Source organism: Pan troglodytes, chromosome 6 (genome assembly GCF_028858775.2).
Source record: "Pan troglodytes isolate AG18354 chromosome 6, NHGRI_mPanTro3-v2.0_pri, whole genome shotgun sequence".
Classification (NCBI taxonomy): domain Eukaryota; kingdom Metazoa; phylum Chordata; class Mammalia; order Primates; family Hominidae; genus Pan; species Pan troglodytes.
The window spans coordinates 75,604,277-75,623,408 of NC_072404.2; the positions used below are offsets into that span (position 1 = coordinate 75,604,277).

At 37.6% G+C, this 19,132-nt stretch overlaps 1 long non-coding RNA gene across 2 annotated transcripts; it reads left to right on the plus strand.

The window, feature by feature from the left end:
* The first annotated feature begins 451 nt into the window (after positions 1-451).
* On the plus strand, positions 452-18,094 carry LOC134810440 (uncharacterized). 2 transcript variants are annotated; one of them, XR_010158475.1, is made up of 4 exons: positions 452-1,093; positions 4,938-5,090; positions 17,480-17,565; positions 17,669-18,094. It is a non-coding gene; the product is annotated as an uncharacterized LOC134810440 (long non-coding RNA). The 2 variants fall into 2 exon arrangements; XR_010158476.1 differs by lacking the exon at positions 17,480-17,565 and having other exon boundaries at positions 459-1,093.
* Positions 18,095-19,132: the final 1,038 nt, after the last annotated feature.

A 19,132-nucleotide genomic window follows, 5' to 3' on the forward strand; every position in this document is an offset into this window, starting at 1 on the left:
CCCTCCCTCCCTCCGCAGCTTGACCGGGTAGTGAAGGCAGAGAGAGAGGCAGACTGGGTCCGCCTGGCAACCTACGGGAGGAGGCGGGAGCCGGGAAGGAGGGGAGCCGAGGCCCGGCGTGGGGAGGCCGGCAGGAAGGGCCTCGAGCCCAGTGCGGACCTTTCTTCAGCCTCTGTGCGACCGAGCCGCGCGCCAGGCTGCTGTGCGAGGAGGACGCGCTGACTCCCTCCGACCTGGGCTCCGATGGAGCAGAAATAGCGGGACCTGGACTTGTGGCGCGCCTGGTGCCACATCTCGGGCTCTGCGAGCGTCCTGGCGCGGGATCCTGCCGCGAGAAGGAGTTGGGGCGGGGGACCCGGCGGGACATTGCGGGAGAAGGCCTGGGAGCCCTGGGAGCCTTGTAGCGTGGGGGAGTTCACTGTGTAGAGAGGTTTCATGTCTTCATCTATACAGTCACTTATTTGTCTCAAAGTTCTCGAAATTCCCTCTTAGAAGGAGAAAGTTAGAGAACTGGAGGCTGCGTATACCCTGATTGCGCAGAAGGGAAGCAGCCTCGCATTCCCCGGGGCAGGCCCCCGCCCGCGCGTCCCGCCAGTAGGGGAATTTAGCGGAGGGATACGGTTGTCTGGTGAAAGGCTATCCAAGGATAAGGGGCTTCACTTTTCCCAAGTAGGGGAAAGAGAAGGGGTCTACAGGGCTAGGGGTGGAGGGAGCGGATGCAGTGAGCAGCCTCCGCAGAGAAATTGACAATTTAACCAGGGACCTGTGGCAGAGACAAGGCGGAGACACTCCCTTGCCCAGGAAAGCCGCCGGAGTCCGGCTTGTACCTGGGGAAGAATCCTTAAGACGGTCTGGCCCAACACTCCTTTGCTCACAGAGAAAGGGGAGAAGACTCCCGAGGGTGAAAATGGTACATTCGGAGCTGGAACTCAGCTCACTGACCCCAAGCAGTGTTCCCTTCTTTTCGCCAGGTTTGCATCCAAGAGAGGGGAGGACAGGGGCAAAAGGATGCAGGGAGGCTGCTGATTTCCACTGAAGAGCTAATTTCCTGTGAGACATTAACAGTGATTTAAGAAAAAGATTCCTGTAACTGGTAAATGAATTTCATTTGCTTAACTTTTAGATGATATGTTTCAGACAAAAAAAAAAAGTTGTACACCCACTTATCTCTTTAAAGCAGAGGATGAAAAGCATTGAATAGGTAGGACTCTTAATGTCTGAGATGAAGGTGATGTAGGAGGCAAACAATACGGTTAAAAATGTTGAGTCGACCCAAACAGAAAGACCAGGTTTGAATCCAGACTCTGCGGCTTACTGAGAATATGATCTTGAGTAAACTGCTTGACCTTCCTGAGCCTCAGCTTTCTTAGTTGTTAAATGGACTTTAACAATACTAATCTGTTAGGACTGTGGTGAGGATGAAATCAGGGAAATCAGTCACAGCAGTGCTCTCCTGGCACAGGTGAGTAGGAGTTCGAAATGATAATTCCCTCCTCTTTCCCTCTTAGGTATAACTTACTACTTGGGGATGAGGGGGATCAAATGTAGTCAGAACTGGAAGAGATCTTAAAGAAAGATGATTTGTTTAACCTTGTGTGTTTTTTTCACTTGAGAAAACAGATCCTCCGTAAGTTGGCTGCACTAGTTGAAGCTTATTCAGTGAGCCAGGGGCAGTGCCAGGATCTGAAGCCAGAGCTGCAGGCAATGCCCAGGAGTAGGCAAGACTTGATAGCAAAGCCTAATCTCACCCAGAGAAGTTGAGTGTTAGCATTATGAGGCATAGTTCTAAATGGAAACTCATCATGAGAACCGAATATATACATATTGTAAAACCAAATGACAAGCTACCATTCATGGAATATACTAATATTTATTAGGTTCTAACTACATGCAAGATGTTGTTCTATAGGCTTTACACATCATACTTCATTTCTCCTGACATTTTGATAAAATAGGCACTGTTATCTCCTTTTACAGGTAAGGAAACTGAGGTATACAAGTATGAACTTTTGCAAGGCTACAAATCTTGTTAATGGTGAAGCTAACATTCAGACCCAAGTGGTTCGGCTCTAGACTTTGTCTCAGTTACTGAATTGAACTCTCTGTGCACTTACCATGTGTCATACCAGCTCTCACTACATAGTGTCCCAAAAGATTGGGCCTGCTCTTTCTTTCAGAGACAATTAGGAAAAAAGTAAACAAATGGAGCAGAATTTGGGCATAACAGCATGCTCCTCCCATCCCCCAAATCCCAGGAGTGTCACTGAGGTCAGTGCCAGTTAACTTAGTGCTCTTCGACTTCACAGCTACCCTTCTTTGCCCTAAATTGTGACATTAGAGCTGAAATTTATAAACGTCTTTATGGTCAGTTGGCACAATGTTTAGCTTTGTCAATAGAAGGTGCTAGGGGAACACTGCAGAAAGAAAGGGGCTCCTTTTCTTGGTTCCAGTGCTTTCCTGCTTGCTCCTATGGTGTGGTGGCCAGTGAGTGACTTTCTGACCAGTGGTGTGCAAGAAGGCCATGTTACATAATCTTCAGTAAATTTGGCCAGTTCCCTAGTATGTGTCTTTCTATGGAGTACCACTGGCATGTCAGTGGAATGGCTTCCTAGCAAGTTTTACTGAAAACACAGCTGATGGTTTCCTCAGCAGCCCAGTGTGTGACACCTTAAATTTCTGGATCATTAAGTGGACCACAGCCATATTATTTCCAATGAGCACCTACTTTCAGGCTTAGTAGGGTGGAGGGTGGGTAGGGGGAAGTTCTACTCAGTTATTCCCTCCTTGGGTACTCTCCTAGAGCCTGAGAGATAGTGGCTGTTCCCAATAACCACTGTTACTGTATTCTTTAGTGGGATTTTTTCCTGTCCTAATAGTCAATACCCTTTGACTGGATCTTAACTGATAAAAGTGGAACCCTGAGGAAAGCACTATCCTTGGAGTCAGAAATTGGGATCAGACTTTTTTTCTTTCTATTATGGTATTCCTCATATTCGCTTAATTTCTCCACTGCCTTTACCCTTTTTGGATTTGATGCTATGTCAAGAAGAAATTATTTCATCACTGAGCACTCTGAGTGTAGAGCAGAATGCTAAATATTGCATGCTGTTCCAGAAGAAAAATAGTTTAGGAATCCTAAAAGCCAAAGAAAGAAAGATATGAATGCATTCAGTTCTTAGAAGAGTTCTATGAGATAGATGCTTGTGGCAGACATAGTCTCCACCCAGATCTCCTAGGATCCCTTTGGTTGAATCTGAGTATCCTTCCTCTAGCTTCTGTGTTCTTTTGCTTCTCACAGTCTGCCCCGAGACTCTCTTTGGAGGAAGGCCCAAACACTACTAGACTCACTTTGTGTACTGGCATAGAGAGCCAGACGGAACCACCTGCAAGTTTACTTCTTTCCCAGGATACCCTTTGCCAAGGACTTTCCTATAGAGTATAAAAGACCAGCCGTCTTGCCTCTAGTAGCAAGAAAACCTGAGGTGTAATTTACACCCTGAGGCTCCCCTATAGAATTATATTGATGTTAAGATTTTGCCTGAAACCACCTTCTTCCCTATCTTGCTTACTGTGGTACCTGATGAGTTTTTCCTGGTAGCATTTCTGTAATAAATCACTTGCAGACAATCTTCATCTCAGGGTTTGATCCTGGGGATCCTGACTTAAGACATTGCTATTCTTTTTTTTTTTCTTTTACAGATGAGGAAACTGAGGATCAGGGCTTTTAAATTGCCCCAAATCACACTACTAATAAGAGATAGAGTTGTGGTACCTTTTTTAGAGGGACCATTATTCTGCTGACTACAGTACTGTAGAGCATAAAGTTTCTTATCCACACTGTTTCTTAGTTCAGTCTGTCAATATCACTACTCCACGATTATTGTGTTTGTTTTTCTTTCTCCCTGTTTTTTACCTCAAAAATCTCTATTGTGATGCCAGAGAGACCTTTCTGAAACCTCTCCTTTTTTCTGTGTTTAAAACCCCCCAGTGCCGCCCATGAAATACACAGCAAAGTCCAAACTCCTTATCTTGCTTGGATCCTCCTTTCCACCCTTTTTAACTGTTCAGCCATATTTCTCCATGTACTTCTGAGATTGGAACCCAGGGCAACAAAGCTAATGTGGGTTCTCCAAGATTAACACAACTGAAAGGAGGCCCCTTTATGTCATCTATTCTAGGTCCCTTGGAATATAATTAAAAACAGGAATTTCAACATTGAAATGTAATGATGTTCAGATAAGGGCAGTAAGGTACATTGACTTGAGTCAATCTCCCACCATGTCTGGGGACTGGGACAGCTGAGCCAGGGGTCCTACCTAAGGGTCAGGCCTGTGTCTTCACTTCTCCTTTCAACCCTTTACTTCTTCCAGAGTTGAACGGCTTACTTTCCTTCGCTCACTAGGCCATTTCATGGTTTGTGTTTGCCTGAAATACAACTCTTTCTCTGCCTGGTCTACACCTGCTCACCCTGAAAGAAATACCTCTGAGCCCACTTTCTTTCTTGGAAGCATTTTATGACTCTTATTTCTGTTACCAACACAGCTTTTATTTATGTCTGCATGTATCCTTTGAAGAAACACAACTTTCCAGGTTCTATGTTTTATTTGCATTCTTAGTGTCTGGCACATTGTCTGACACAGTGTAAAAGCTGAGTAGAATTTTGCCTGATAGCAGATGTGCCTAAAGTGAGGGTGTCCAAAATTTCATTAAATGACGACTGCTTTAATATGAATTCTTGGCTAAGGCAGGAGAATCGCTTGAACCCAGGAGGCAGAGGTTGCAGTGAGCCGAGATCACACCACTGCACTCCAGCCTGGTGAGAGAGGGAGACTGCATCTCAAAAAAAAAAAAAAAAAAAAAAATATATATATATATATATATATATATATATGAATTCTTACTGATAGTATTAAATGATTATCTCTTTACATTCACAGTAATGTCTTACAATAACAGAATGCAGGAGAGCACATATCAATGAAGAAAAGACAAAATGTACTTATCCATGAAGCTGAGGTTAAGAAACCAGTGTCTTCAAGAGCCAGGGACAGCACTGGGTCTGTGCAGAGTTGAGAGATGGTGATGACATGGTGAGACACAAATTCAGTCTATTTCATAGTTTGTCTGTGGTCATTCCTATTAATAAACTTCCTTTCACAACTGTTTCAATATTCACACAAAAATGTTAACCCAATCTGCAGTTATACCCCTTGAATGTAAAATAAAAAACAAAAGCCCACAAAAATAGGAATCCACACTTAAAAGGTGGATTTATTTAGCACAGTACAGAGTTTCTTAGACTTCTCTATCACTGTCTCTAACAATGACATACTCACCTAACCCCACCAAGAGCAACTTTATTTCGTCTCTAGTTTTCGTCTAAAGATTCATGTGGATTTTAGATTCTACTCTTTTGTAGGTTCGTATTTGTACTATTATAAAATGTGACTCTCTCTCCAAACTTTGCCTAAATTATGGAATGATTTTTCATGTTTATCCAGTGGTTTCCAGCGTTCTTGGCCCAGTCTGGGATTCTACTCTTTTGTAGGTTCGTATTTGTACTATTATAAAATGTGACTCTCTCTCCAAACTTTGCCTAAATTACGGAATGATTTTTCATGTTTATGCAGTGGTTTCCAGCATTCCTCGCCCAGTCCAGGGACACTGTGGGTGTGCCCAGCTTAAGTCCAGTCCAGTAACTGGAAATACAAGCCCAAGTTCTGGAGAGTTTGAGCTGCAGAGATATATATGGGAACACTTTGAACCTTGACTCATTGGCCATAACCAGCAGAGTGGAAAATACAAGAAGAGAAAAAAACATTGAACTGCGATTTTATAACATCCTTTACTCGGCAGAGAGAAGAGGAAACACCAGGAAAGAAAACTGTATTACGATGTGAAAACTTAACGTTGAGAAATTCAGGCATCTTGGGGTTAGTGAGGAGAAGTTTTAGGGGCTTAGATTCTTCAAAACACATGTACAGAAATGCATATTTCATCTGATATCAAATGACATTTATAGTGCTAATCTTTACCTCAAGACTTCACATCTTTTGGTGATTGTATCTTTTAGGTTTATAGCAGCTAAGTTTGCATGAAAACACCAGGGCTGTTTCATTTCAGTCAAGAATTAATGTTCATTGATTGTGCTTCTGCATTTCATGTAACTATTGTAGAATTTGTTTTAGTTTTATGAGGGAATAATTGGTCCAACTTCTATATAACTCAGGAATTTACTCTCAAACAACACTGTCAATTAGTTACTTATCTCTCTGGAAATGATCTGGGAACATGGAGAGGAAAGGGAGGAAGGGGCAAAATCTGACCACTTAAATCTAAGCATATTAGATCATTTTATGCTAGAAAGTCCTGAATGATGTGACTTTCGTTCTTGTAAAACACCTCTTTCCATAGATTCATGGCCCAAACAGTATATAAAGAGTGGGGAAGGAACTGCATTTGCAAATAGTTCAAATCATTGCTCCATCTTAACTATGCAGTTCACAAAGTGTGAAGAAATTTGATCATCTCAAAAAAGATAATGGGGAAAAATATGTTTTGTTCTGTGACTTTAAAGTCTTGCAATATTTTACATAAATGATAATGGGTGCTTTAATAAGAACCCTTGATACTTTTGTTATTGTATTCAATATATGCATATAATACAATAGGATGATATTGTTTTGGATTTGGAAATGTATTCTTTCTTATGCAATCTTATGCAGTCATACTGCTTGAATATCATTACCTGAATTTATCTTTCTTTTTTTTGTTGTTGTTTTACACTCTACTTATTTGGTGCCTGTCAGTCTTTTGTCATCAGTTTATATTCTACTAAACTCAAAAAGACAATCTCATACCTTTTGTAATTGTAGGCATTCTTTACTAGATTTTTAAATACACTTCAAAAATTCAAGTACTTTGATTTCATGCCATCAAGTAGCTGAATCTATCCCCCCCTCTCTTTTTAAATTTAAGTGAGTAGTTCAATTTCTGTCACTTTCTACTTTGTGAATTCTAAATCTTTTAAAACCATCTTGCCATTTTTCGTGCACTTACCCTTACAGAAAACTCTGTGAAACACTACTTATCTCTACTTTTATGTTTTTAACTCCTTTTTTATATTACTATTCCCTCTGCTTTCTAAATGCACATATTAATTTGTTCTTTTTATTCTCTGTAGCTCTTCTCAGTATATGAATTCAGTTTCCCATCAGTCTCCATACAATTTTAAAAAAGTTGAGTATTCTGTTATTTTAATATGATATCTAGTGCCCATATTCTAATTCTGCCTCTTATTTTAAAAATAATTTTATTGTTGATTTAAAATGACAACAGTTTCAATTCCCAGAAAGTGAAAGGAAACAAAGGAAGAATATTATGGGCTTAATTTTTATCAGTGAACTTGTAGGTGAAGAAAAGATTTGGGGAAGGAAATGAACATATTATATTGCAAAATAGTAAGGAACAATCAGATGTGTTTTCTAGTCTCTGGAAAAGCGTGTTTCAAGAAATTCAATGAAAAGTTCGTCATGCTTGCTTAGATTGTTGAGAAGCAAAAATGCTGATGAACATTTGGAAGCCATGAGAATGTAATTCTAATCATACTATTTTAATAATGTTGCAAAACTCTCCAAACACTACTCTGTGTGGAGGTCTTTCAGAATATGATGAATACTAGTAGTCTTATTCTGCCCTTTTCTCTCTATCACAATGTATACATTGTATATTGCATACACATATTTTCCAAATATTACATATAATTTCATGTAATTTATAGACCTATTAAGGCCCAACCATTTTCTTGGATAGGGGATTCTTTAGAAGTCCAGCTTAAATAAAGCCCTTATAGAAAGTTTTTTTAAAATTTATACATAATCACCTAAGGTAACCTTATCTACTGAACTCTTAGTACATGCTACCGGAACCTTTTATCACGTTTCTTCCTGGCTTGCATTACAACACTGTTGACATATCTCAGCCTTACTTCTAGGCTTCTTTGAGAGCATGACTCTTGTTTGTATTCCTCACTGAGGTTGAATGAATAAGAGAAACTACAGTAGTAGGAAAAAACAGTACATGTAGATATCAATGAATATGAAAGGGTCAAATGGATCTATTATAGTAAGCACAAAATCAACTGACACCAGCAAAGTAAACCCAAAATTTTTAATGGTATTTTAATAGATCAAAAGGAACAAGCAGATTTTTGAGACAGTTGTCTCCTACTTTCTCTATCACAGGGAGTAATTTTAAAAGAAAAATGGAGGGTAAGTTTCTTTAAGAGAAAATTGTAGTTTAAAACAGGTCATGGGATAATTAGAAATAATTTAATTTCTTTAGAGGATTTTAATCTTTCAACTGCTTGCAATTAGATCCTAAGGCAATAAAAGAATAAGGAGATTTGGAAAACCATTGTCTGTAATCTCTGAAGAAAAGTGGACATTAGGGGAGTCAGTTGAAAAGCAAAGCTATCACCATTTTCTAAAGAGGAAAAAGGTGAACCTCACAAACTATAGACCAAAAAAATAGGACATCGAGAGAAAGAATATGAAGCTAGCATAGGTTCACAAAGAATGAGTCAAATCAAACAACATGCATTTTTTATTTATAAAGCATGACTTGTTCATTGTCAATTCATGTTAGCTTAATCATTAGGCATTAATGCCATCACTGCAATGCATATGTCAGCAATAAATAATCAAAGACCAGGCTTCCATCATTCTGTTTAATATCTTCAAGTAATGCTTAAGTTTGCAAATGCTCTTTTAACACATTCTCCATATGCAGCCTGCCCAGCACTGCACACAACAGACCTGTTACTTCCCCCTCACGAGCACTCCTAATATTTCATGTGCTCATCCAATTGACTTCTCCCACTGGTGCCTCATATTGAATTTGTAGAATCACACCTGCTCCTTTTTCAAAACTCTTCTGAGTTTTTTCTTAAATAATTCACTGACCCCAAAGTTGTCAGATATTTGAAGACTACTCGCACAATTTTAATATTATAAATGTATAATGTAAATGTAATTAAGATTTGTATAATGTACGATGTACTTTGGTAAATAAAAGTATGCTGTGAATAAATACGTATGATACAATTCAAAATTTTACATAAATATGTGATAAAATTTAGCTCATATTCTTTTCTTTTTTTTCTTTGAGACGGAGTCTCACTCTGTCGCACCCAGGCTGGAGTGCAGCAGCATGATCTCAGCTCACTGCAACCTCTACCTCCTGGGTTCAAACGATTCTCCTGCCTCAGCCTCCTGAGTAGCTGGGATTACAGGTGCCCACCACCATGCCCAGCTAATTTTTTTCTATTTTTGTTGTTGTTGTTTTTAGTAGAGACGGGGTTTCACCATGTTGGTCAGGCTGGTCTTGAACTCCTGACCTCAGATAATCCACCTGCCTCGGCCTCCCAAAGTTCTGGGATTACAGACGGTGCCCGGCCTAGTTCATGTTCTTTGAGGACAATTATGAATATTTTTATGCACTGTTAATTTTCATTAAGATATTGATCAATTAATAGCTATATATGTTCTATAAATTAATCCTATCTAGTTTCAATCTTAAATTGTTTGCATATACTAATCTAGTTTATTGTTTGCATATATTTTATAGTGTAGAGATTAGGCATTTTAATAAAATTTTAAAATTTCCAGGACATACTGTTAATGACTATGCTTCCTACTATAGGCCATAATTAATTTTTTTCTATTGTCAACAATATTTTGGTAGGGATGATCAGGAAATAAGGAAATGTTTCCTTCATTTGTTAACAATAGGTGTTTGGGGATTTTAAAATGAAAATTGAAGAAGTAAAAGACACCATATATTTAGTTTGTTTGATTTCGTGGCTTCAAGAGCTCAATAATTTATTGAAATATTTTACAGACCAAAGAACAACAGATATATTACGTTTATAAGCCCCCACATATTTTAAAGGATAATGGTTTATATATGAAAATTCCCTGAACCTACACTTCATCAGGAAAAGCTAAATAAAAGAAGTTTACATTTCCTAGGACTAATGGAGATTTATTTCCCAGTCCTCTTCTCTGGAGACAAATGTAGGTCTCTCTTGAAAAGCAGAAAGATTTGCATATGAGGTATGATTTAGTGGGCTAGAAACATCTTTTCCACCCTCCCCAAAATGTTTCACTATGTTTTATCATACTATCTGATAATTTTGCACTAAAGTTTTCTTTCTGTGTTAAGAAAATGCAAATATCTCTGAATGGGTCTCTTTGCTTTATTCATACTCATATGGCTACTACTGAACAAAATATGTTCATTACAGGATGAAGGGAATGTTGCCAGCCAGCAAATCCCTAGAGTCTGCACTACACCAAACGTTGCTTAGCAATTTCCACGATTTTCTCAGTCTAATTTGCAAGAATCAAGGAGATGTTTGTGTATGCTACATGAAGTTGTAAAATTGGTATTTATTGTATGTTTCTATATTGAAAGCTTTACAAACAAAGGAAATGGAAAGTTAACAGGTGGATATGATAGTGTGGCACTACTTTAGCTGGATGGTAAGGGAGAGCTTCTCTTAGGAAGTGTTTTAGGCCAGGACTTGAATAATGAACAGTATCTAGTTGTACAAAAATCTGGAGGAAAGACTTTTCAGGCCCAGGAGAAATGAAAATTCTTTTCATGCATACAAGAATGAAAGTGAAAATTACCTACTCTATGTCCTGAAGTGGGAAGTTGGCTTGCCAGAGAATAGGTAATTTTCACTTTGATTCTTTCATGCCTTCAGTTATACTACTTCTTAGGTTAGTTCATAAGGGCTTCCACAATTTGGTTCCCACTTAAAATTTAAAACTTCCCTAACCCATTCCCACCATATATTGTGCTAATCCATGCATATGTGACTTTGCGTATGCTGTTTTCATTGTTTAATATTCTTCTCATGCATTCTTTCTTTCCTGATAACGAACTCATCTTTGAAACTCCCCTTCAAGCATCCTCTCCTTTAGGAGGCCGCTTCTCACTGTCTCCTGCCTACCAACCATTGAATTGTTCGATTTTTAAGCTGCCATTGTCTTGTGCAGTTGACACATTTCTTTGCAATTACTGATTTACATGTCTGCTTTTATCACTGGTGAGGTTCTTTAGGAGAGAGACATTATTAATTCATCTCTGGGCACATATGTTCCAACATATTAGAAGTACTACAGAGTGCTATTTCTATGTAGTATGTAGTATTAGTAGGAGTTACTCACAAATCATTTTTAAATAAGTGATTATAATATCTTTTTGTTATTATGATTTAACACAAGATAGAATTTATTTTCAGAAGTTTCCACGATATATTTGTTCTATTTAAAATCCAATAGCCATTAGAATATTACCATTATTTAATGTAAAACAATAAAATATTAAATATGATCATTCATATTTAATGCAAACCGAACTCATGGAAATATTGTGTAAAGATCAAGTAATTTTTGACATACAATTTTAAACTCAACTTTTCATATAGCATACCTTATGATATATTTTCAGCCTACTTTTAAATATGTTGGCATTGAAAGCCAGTTACTAATTCGCTGAATTCATGATTTCTTTTTAAGTTATAGAAGTGGAATTATGTTTGAGACATTCATTGCATTACATTTACCAGAACTTGAGTTCTTAACATGGAACCTGAGAGTTTCTCCAATTCTTAAGTCCCTGGGAGAAATAGATTAGCTGGATGAGGAACTGAGAGGAAAAATGGTCAGAGATGTAGCAAGAGTTGGGAAGAAGGAACAATGATTTGCTTTCAAGGAGATTTCTTCATTGGTCTGTTTTCAGTGACAAACCCACTGCGATAATACATGTAAAGTGAAAACATTCAGGAAGTTCCCTTAGAAACCTTTTTTCTGGCAGTTCCTAATTCTACAACGTTGTATAAGTGAAATACCATAGTTACTGTCATAGTAAATTGAGCCAAGAGAAACAAGGGAGCAGGAGAAGAAAAGAATTAAAGAGAGTTTTGTCTTTCAGTCTTCACTCTGTTTCTTCTTGCTCTTACCAGTCATTCAGGTTTATATAATTTCTTTAGAGAGGCTTCTACTATGCAGGTCTTCCTTCAAGTCATTGGTATTACCTGGCATGATATGTGAGCCTTTAATATCAGTCCCTTTATCTCTTTATTTTTAAAGTTTATATCAGTACGGAGTCCTGGATTCTTAATTAATTTAATAGGTTAGACTTTACTGCTAACATTCTTCATTTTGATGCTCAAATTTTCCAAAATTTGGCCAGCAGGGTTCCTTAAAGCTGGGTACCTTGCCCTTTCAACATGTCCCTCTGATTCTTTATTTTTATTTACTTATTTATTTATTTATTTAGAGACTGAGTCTTGCTCTGTCTCCCAGGCTGGAGTGCAATGGCACAATCTTGGCTCACTGCAACCTCTATCTCCCAGGTTCAAGCAATTCTCCTCCCTCAGCCTCCCGAGCAACTGGGACTACAGGCATGTGCAACCATGCCTGGCTAATTTTTTTTGTATTTTTAGTAGAGACAGGGTTTCACCATGTTGGTCAGGCTGGTCTCGATCTCCTCACCTCAAATGATCCATCGCCTCGGCCTCCCAAAGTGCTGGGATTACAGGCGTGAGCTGCCACACCCAGCCGTCCCTCTCATTCTTTAAGTACTTCTATGTTTTCTAAGGTACAAGATGTTCCATATTATTTTGTTATTTGTCTTCCCCAGCTCTGAAATCTGCCTTTCCTTCAAGGAGCCTTGGTTCTTTCTAGTGACAAATTATATTTAGAAACGAAGATCTGGGTATTTGACTTGTATATTGCTATTAATTGGCCATTGTTTCTAGTCTCTTTCAGTAGACAGAGCTAAGAAATGTAAAAGGAAATATTTGAATGTATGTATATGTGATATATTAAGTACATTTAAACATATTAAATTCATGAGTTCATACTAATACTTTCAATAAGCCACAATTCCCTTTTCATGTTTTCGAAGGAAAAATATCCATTGTCTATATACAGTGGACATAGATAGTAATAATACTGATCTTGAAAAGAGCAGTCTTAAATAGATCCCATTAATAGTTAAAGATAACATATCTTAGAATTCTAGATATTAGATTATCTAGAGCTGTAATCTAGATATTTTATAGATCTTTGCTGTGCTGTTTTGAATTTGTGTTGGAGTAGAACAATCAGATGACAAAAGCTCATCCCACATGGAAAAATCAAAGCATTCATTACAGAGAGAATTTTGAAATAAATGCATATATAAAAAATATATATGCATATATAATGCATATGTATATGCATATAAAATATATATATAAAATGGGGGTTATAAACAATGAAGGAAATAGTGATACTATCTATGTGGGAACAATACTAGTATCCTCCCTTTGGATGAATACAGTAGCTACAGATGCAATTCTGGGGACTCTGTTTAGCAATAGCTTAACTATTGCTTGGCTACAAGCATGGATAACTTGTTCAAAGATAATGAGGAGTTGTAAATATTTAAATAAACAGGATTTGCAACATAAAAAGCTTTGTGACTATGTGTCTGAATTCTTAGAGTTTTCTCCCAGCAAGACCTTGGATGTAGCAGACTTTTCTGTAATGGTCCATCTCGCCCCATTTCATGAAAAGCCAGAGCTTCTCTACTTAGTTTCCTAACCCCAAATATATAAATTCAATAGAAGTACTAGCCTGTTTCTACTGGTTTATTTGCTTTATCTAAAAAAAACAAGGCATAGTTTAAAGTCTGTTTTTGATAGCATAACAAAACAAAGGTTCTCATTTTAATAATGCATCACATATACACTTGGTAACTATTGCATAGTAATAATTTAATAACTTGAGAAATATATTTATGCATGTATGTGTGTATGTTCATATATATGTTATTTTTAATTCAGAAGTAAAACAAATATTGGAAGAGGCCACAGTTATTATAAAAATAATTTGACCAGTATTGGACAATGCAAATAACAATTATTTAGAAGTTTCTGTACAACAGATGCCATATGTGTTACATTTTATTTGATCATCAAAATTGTCATAGATATTATTATCCCCATTTCATAGAAGAAACTGAGATTATATAATTTGTTCAACTTGACCAACTTCTTATAACTAATACGTAGCAGAGATAAGGTTGAAAGCTCGTTAACCAACTTCTTATAACTAATACGTAGCAGAGATAGGGTGGAAAGCTCGTTAACCAACCTGTTACAACGAATACGTAGCAGAGATAGGGTGGAAACCTCGTTAACCAACCTCTTACAACGAATACGTAGCAGAGATAGGGTGGAAACCTCGTTACCAACCTCTTACAACGAATACGTAGCAGAGATAGGGTGGAAACCTCGTTAACCAACCTCTTACAACGAATACGTAGCAGAGATAGGGTGGAAACCTCGTTAACCAACCTCTTACAACGAATACGTAGCAGAGATAGGGTGGAAACCTCGTTAACCAACCTCTTACAACGAATACGTAGCAGAGATAGGGTGGAAACCTCGTTAACCAACCTCTTACAACGAATACGTAGCAGAGATAGGGTGGAAACCTCGTTAACCAACCTCTTACAACGAATACGTAGCAGAGATAGGGTGGAAACCTCGTTAACCAACCTCTTACAACGAATACGTAGCAGAGATAGGGTGGAAACCTCGTTAACCAACCTCTTACAACGAATACGTAGCAGAGATAGGGTGGAAACCTCGTTAACCAACCTCTTACAACGAATACGTAGCAGAGATAGGGTGGAAACCTCGTTAACCAACCTCTTACAACGAATACGTAGCAGAGATAGGGTGGAAACCTCGTTAACCAACCTCTTACAACGAATACGTAGCAGAGATAGGGTGGAAACCTCGTTAACCAACCTCTTACAACGAATACGTAGCAGAGATAGGGTGGAAACCTCGTTAACCAACCTCTTACAACGAATACGTAGCAGAGATAGGGTGGAAACCTCGTTAACCAACCTCTTACAACGAATACGTAGCAGAGAGAAGGTTGAAACCTCGTTAGGTTTGACTCCAGATCCCACCCTCTTTAGAGTGCATCATAAAAGGCTTTGGTCTGCCCGTGGCCAGTAACAACTTTTACTAAATTGATTCTTTGCTTTTTATCTGTAAAAGGAAGTTATTCACCTATTTTGATGATCCCCAATGTTTTTTAACATCAATAAATGTGTCCACCACACATGATGGTTTTTAATGTTTTGTTTCCGTGATTACAGGATTAAAAAACTATTAATTAGTGATACTTTTAATTTTGATTTTATTAATTAAAACACATCTGTCTACATCTGAAGAATAGCACTTGTGACAACAGCATAGACGGCTTCATTTTGAGGAGTAAATTACAATTGAACATGACCAAAGATACATAGAGAAGGCGTGGACCACACAAATGTGATTGAAAGCTGGCGTGGAGTCATCTTAAATTGACTTTTTCCCAAAGGGCCTCTAAAAGAGGGTAGAATCCCAACAGATAGAGTCTATGGAGAGATAGACTGCTGAGACCCATATTATGGTCAGTGAAGTGCAGGCAAGGAAGGGATCCTTAGCAAAATGGGGAGAGGAATGGATGGTCTGAAAAACCCTGAAGGAACTGAAACACTCTGCAAAGGAAAGAAGATCAAGTATCAGCTTTGACCCCTGCCAGACCTAGGCAGCAACAACAGCAGCTCACAAAGCACCAGAACAAACGCGCTTTCTTGTGCCCCTACATGTCTTCCCTTCACCGTCTTGAACCCTGGTGTCATCATAAACTGTGTAAGTTAACAACTGAGGAGGGGAAGAATGATAAATTGGGAAAATAGAAAAGTATCTGTCTGGGCCCTACTTTCATACGGTAAGCCAGCCTTCTGTAGCATGGCAGATTAGGCAAGTGCAGAAGCCTTAATTTTGAGTGAAAGTTGGAGTTTTTGTTCTGCTCTGGCTGTACCTATCAGTTTCAAAACTGGAATAGTTTAAATGACTAAAGTACTAGGAAGATTTTATTACTTAATATAACTATGGAGAACTGACCAAGATTTTATCTAGGGGGAGGAGTATCACCCTACAGAGCAGACTTTAAGGGACATTATGAGAGAAAACAGTTACTTAGTGATTTAATGTTGCCAATTCTGTTCTTTAGAATACCATCATGTATTTATATCCCTATATATCACATAACTAAAATATACATTTATCTGTACGCGTGTGTATCATATGGAGCACATTTTCTTTTGCAGGGTTTCTTTGTTTTAAATGTCTATTTGGTTATTTTCTTGATTGAATTTCTGTGTATGCTTTTTTCCTCAATGCTTTAGCTGTAAGCGAATAAGGTAAGGACTTTGTATGCAATATTCTACATGTTTTGTTTTATAATTAGAGAATATCTTATTTTATCTAAACCTCGTGTATCACGTGATATATTTGACACCCTGTCATATATCATACTTGCATGCAAATGTTTATGAAACACAAATCATCTCAAATCAACAGGATCAAAATTATATTTGAAAAATGTATTCAATAATATGTGTAAGACGAGATAAAATTAATTCTAATTGAATTCACACAGCGTTTGAAATTGGATGTAAATCTGTAATATCAAATTACATTACATATGAATTATTATTATATTTGCATTCAGGAAATTGTACTGTGTTCACTTCTGAGTATCACTTAGAAAGAACATCAGAACAGATACCCTATTTTCACTTTCTCTTCTCTTTTCCTGCTCCTTTTCTTCCTCTTTTCAATAACCTGTCATTGAAAAATCTCTCCATCTTAATTATCAATATGAAAGACTGATTCTGAGAAATGTAGAGAACCTAAGATTTGCATTTTAGTGGAATATAGAATATAATTAATAAATATTTTTATAAGTATGTAAAATATTTAAGAGGTAACAATTTTAAGATCTTAAAAGTCTTCTATCAAATACTGAATTTTAGATGTTAAGGCTAGTAGAGCTATACAAAAAACAACAGCTTCTTGTATGAATGTTCCCTCAGTTAGTTTAAAGATTTAGTGTTCTATTATCAGTATGTGGGCATTAAAAAAACAAGTCATTTGAAACTGATAGAGATAATTAAGAAATTCTTAGATTTTGGGTATAGGTGCTGCAACTTAGAATTTAAGTGTCGTCCAAAAGAGATTAGTATTGGTCATAACATGGACTCTAAAGACACCATTTAAATGAAGCATGTAAAAAAGAATATTCTAGTACACAAAAGTTATTAATGGCCTAGAATGACCTCCTTCTCACTCATATGATGCAAAGAATAAAGTATATAAAAATGTTTGTTACAATGGCTATCCATAAAAAAAGAAAACCCTCCAAAACAGCAAAATTGAATAGGTATCCACAGTCAACTTTATCCTGAAAATTGCCTAGAAATACTGGTTGTGATTACACAGCATCCTGAGACCAATGAATCTTTAGACAGTAATAATTTCCCACTCTAAAGCTATTCTCTACTTCCTCCTTAGTGACAGAGCTCCTTGCTGCTCAAATTTTATGCCAGATAAAATATTCACCTTCTCGGACTCCCTGGCACCAGGCATGGCCATGTAATGTAAGTGTAGGCAATGAGACTAGGTATGGACCCATTAGGGGTTTCTTAGAATGTTTTTGCTTTTCTAATATAGACAACCCTTTGTCTCTTTCTCTTTCTCCAGCCTACAGCACAGCTGATGAAAGAGAAGCCATCTTGCTGCTATTTGAGAAGCAAGAAGATAAAAGCTTTCCTATAAAGATGATGGAGCAAAAAGATAGAAGGGGCCTAGACTCCCTACCTTCACACTTCCTGCTATAAAAGCATTGCTATTATAAGGTTAATCTGCAGAAACAGACTTCTATGTCATATGCTTAAATGCATCAAAATTCATACAATATCCATTAAATTGGTAAAAGTATCCATTTTAAAGGATTAATCTGAGGGACCCACAGACACTTAACACAATCAAATCTCAGAAAAAAAATCAGTTATTTCATTGTGATTTTGAGGCTGATCTTTTATGATCTTTTAGTTATCAAACTGTTAAATACATTTTAACTTTCAAATTTTATGAATAAAGGAGATGAATCCTGTTATTTTCTCAGTGTGAGTGTGATGATGTGTGCCATGTGTGCCTATGTATGCACACACATGTACTCAAGGAGCCTGAAGGGGACCATGACTTTCTGGGCACTCAATGCTACTTATCTCTAACTCCTCCTTCAAATCTCCCCATTCTAAGTCTACTTCCTTAGGGAATAGGTACAAATATATCCCATTAAACATGATTTAAGGATGTATTTATTTTAAACTTGTCATCACTGGTGGTTGGAGTGTGTGTGTGTGTGTGTGTGTGTGTGTGTGTGTGTGTGTGAATTCTGACTCATTTATTTTATCTGATGGTAAGATACCCTATTGAAGAGATATTTATTTATAGAGCCAAACAATGAGCTTCTTTCTCACTCTTGGACTTCTGCTCTAGCTGTCAGCCACTCTGAATATAGAGAACAATTAATAGCCAGTGATCTTTAATTTGGGAGGGAGAGTAATATAACCATTTCACATATTAGTAATTTAAGCCCTAAAGTGACATTTTTGTACAAAGTCAGTGCAGATGCTGTCTGCCTTGATAATAAAAATGGTCACTTTAAATATCACGTAAGCCACCCCATCACATCATCTCATTGAAATGAAGGAAGATGAAAAGTTACTGAGTCAAAACAATACTTGAAGGAAAACAACTTCTCAAAGTCTGGAAGCTGTTTCCATGGGAACTGGCTGGACTGATAAATAATTGGAGGCCTTTGCATATATTGTCCCTTAAATGTGAGCAGCACTTGGGAGGAAGAAGGCTGAACAAGGCTGCATTTTTGACCCACTACCCATCCCTATTACAGAGATTTAGGGATTTTGCCAATCACAAATTCAAACAGCCATCCATTTCCTGAAACATAATTTAATTTTAGTGGTAGCTAGGGACATTGCTTCCTTAGATTTTACTACCCTCTGTGTACTGATATCCATCAAACACACAGAAAATGTGGTTCCTTGTAAAACAATATGAATAAAGAAGGGTTGGGAAAAATGTTACGTGGAAACTTGCAATGTGATATCAACTGTAGGCAAGGACAGTACTTATAAGCAA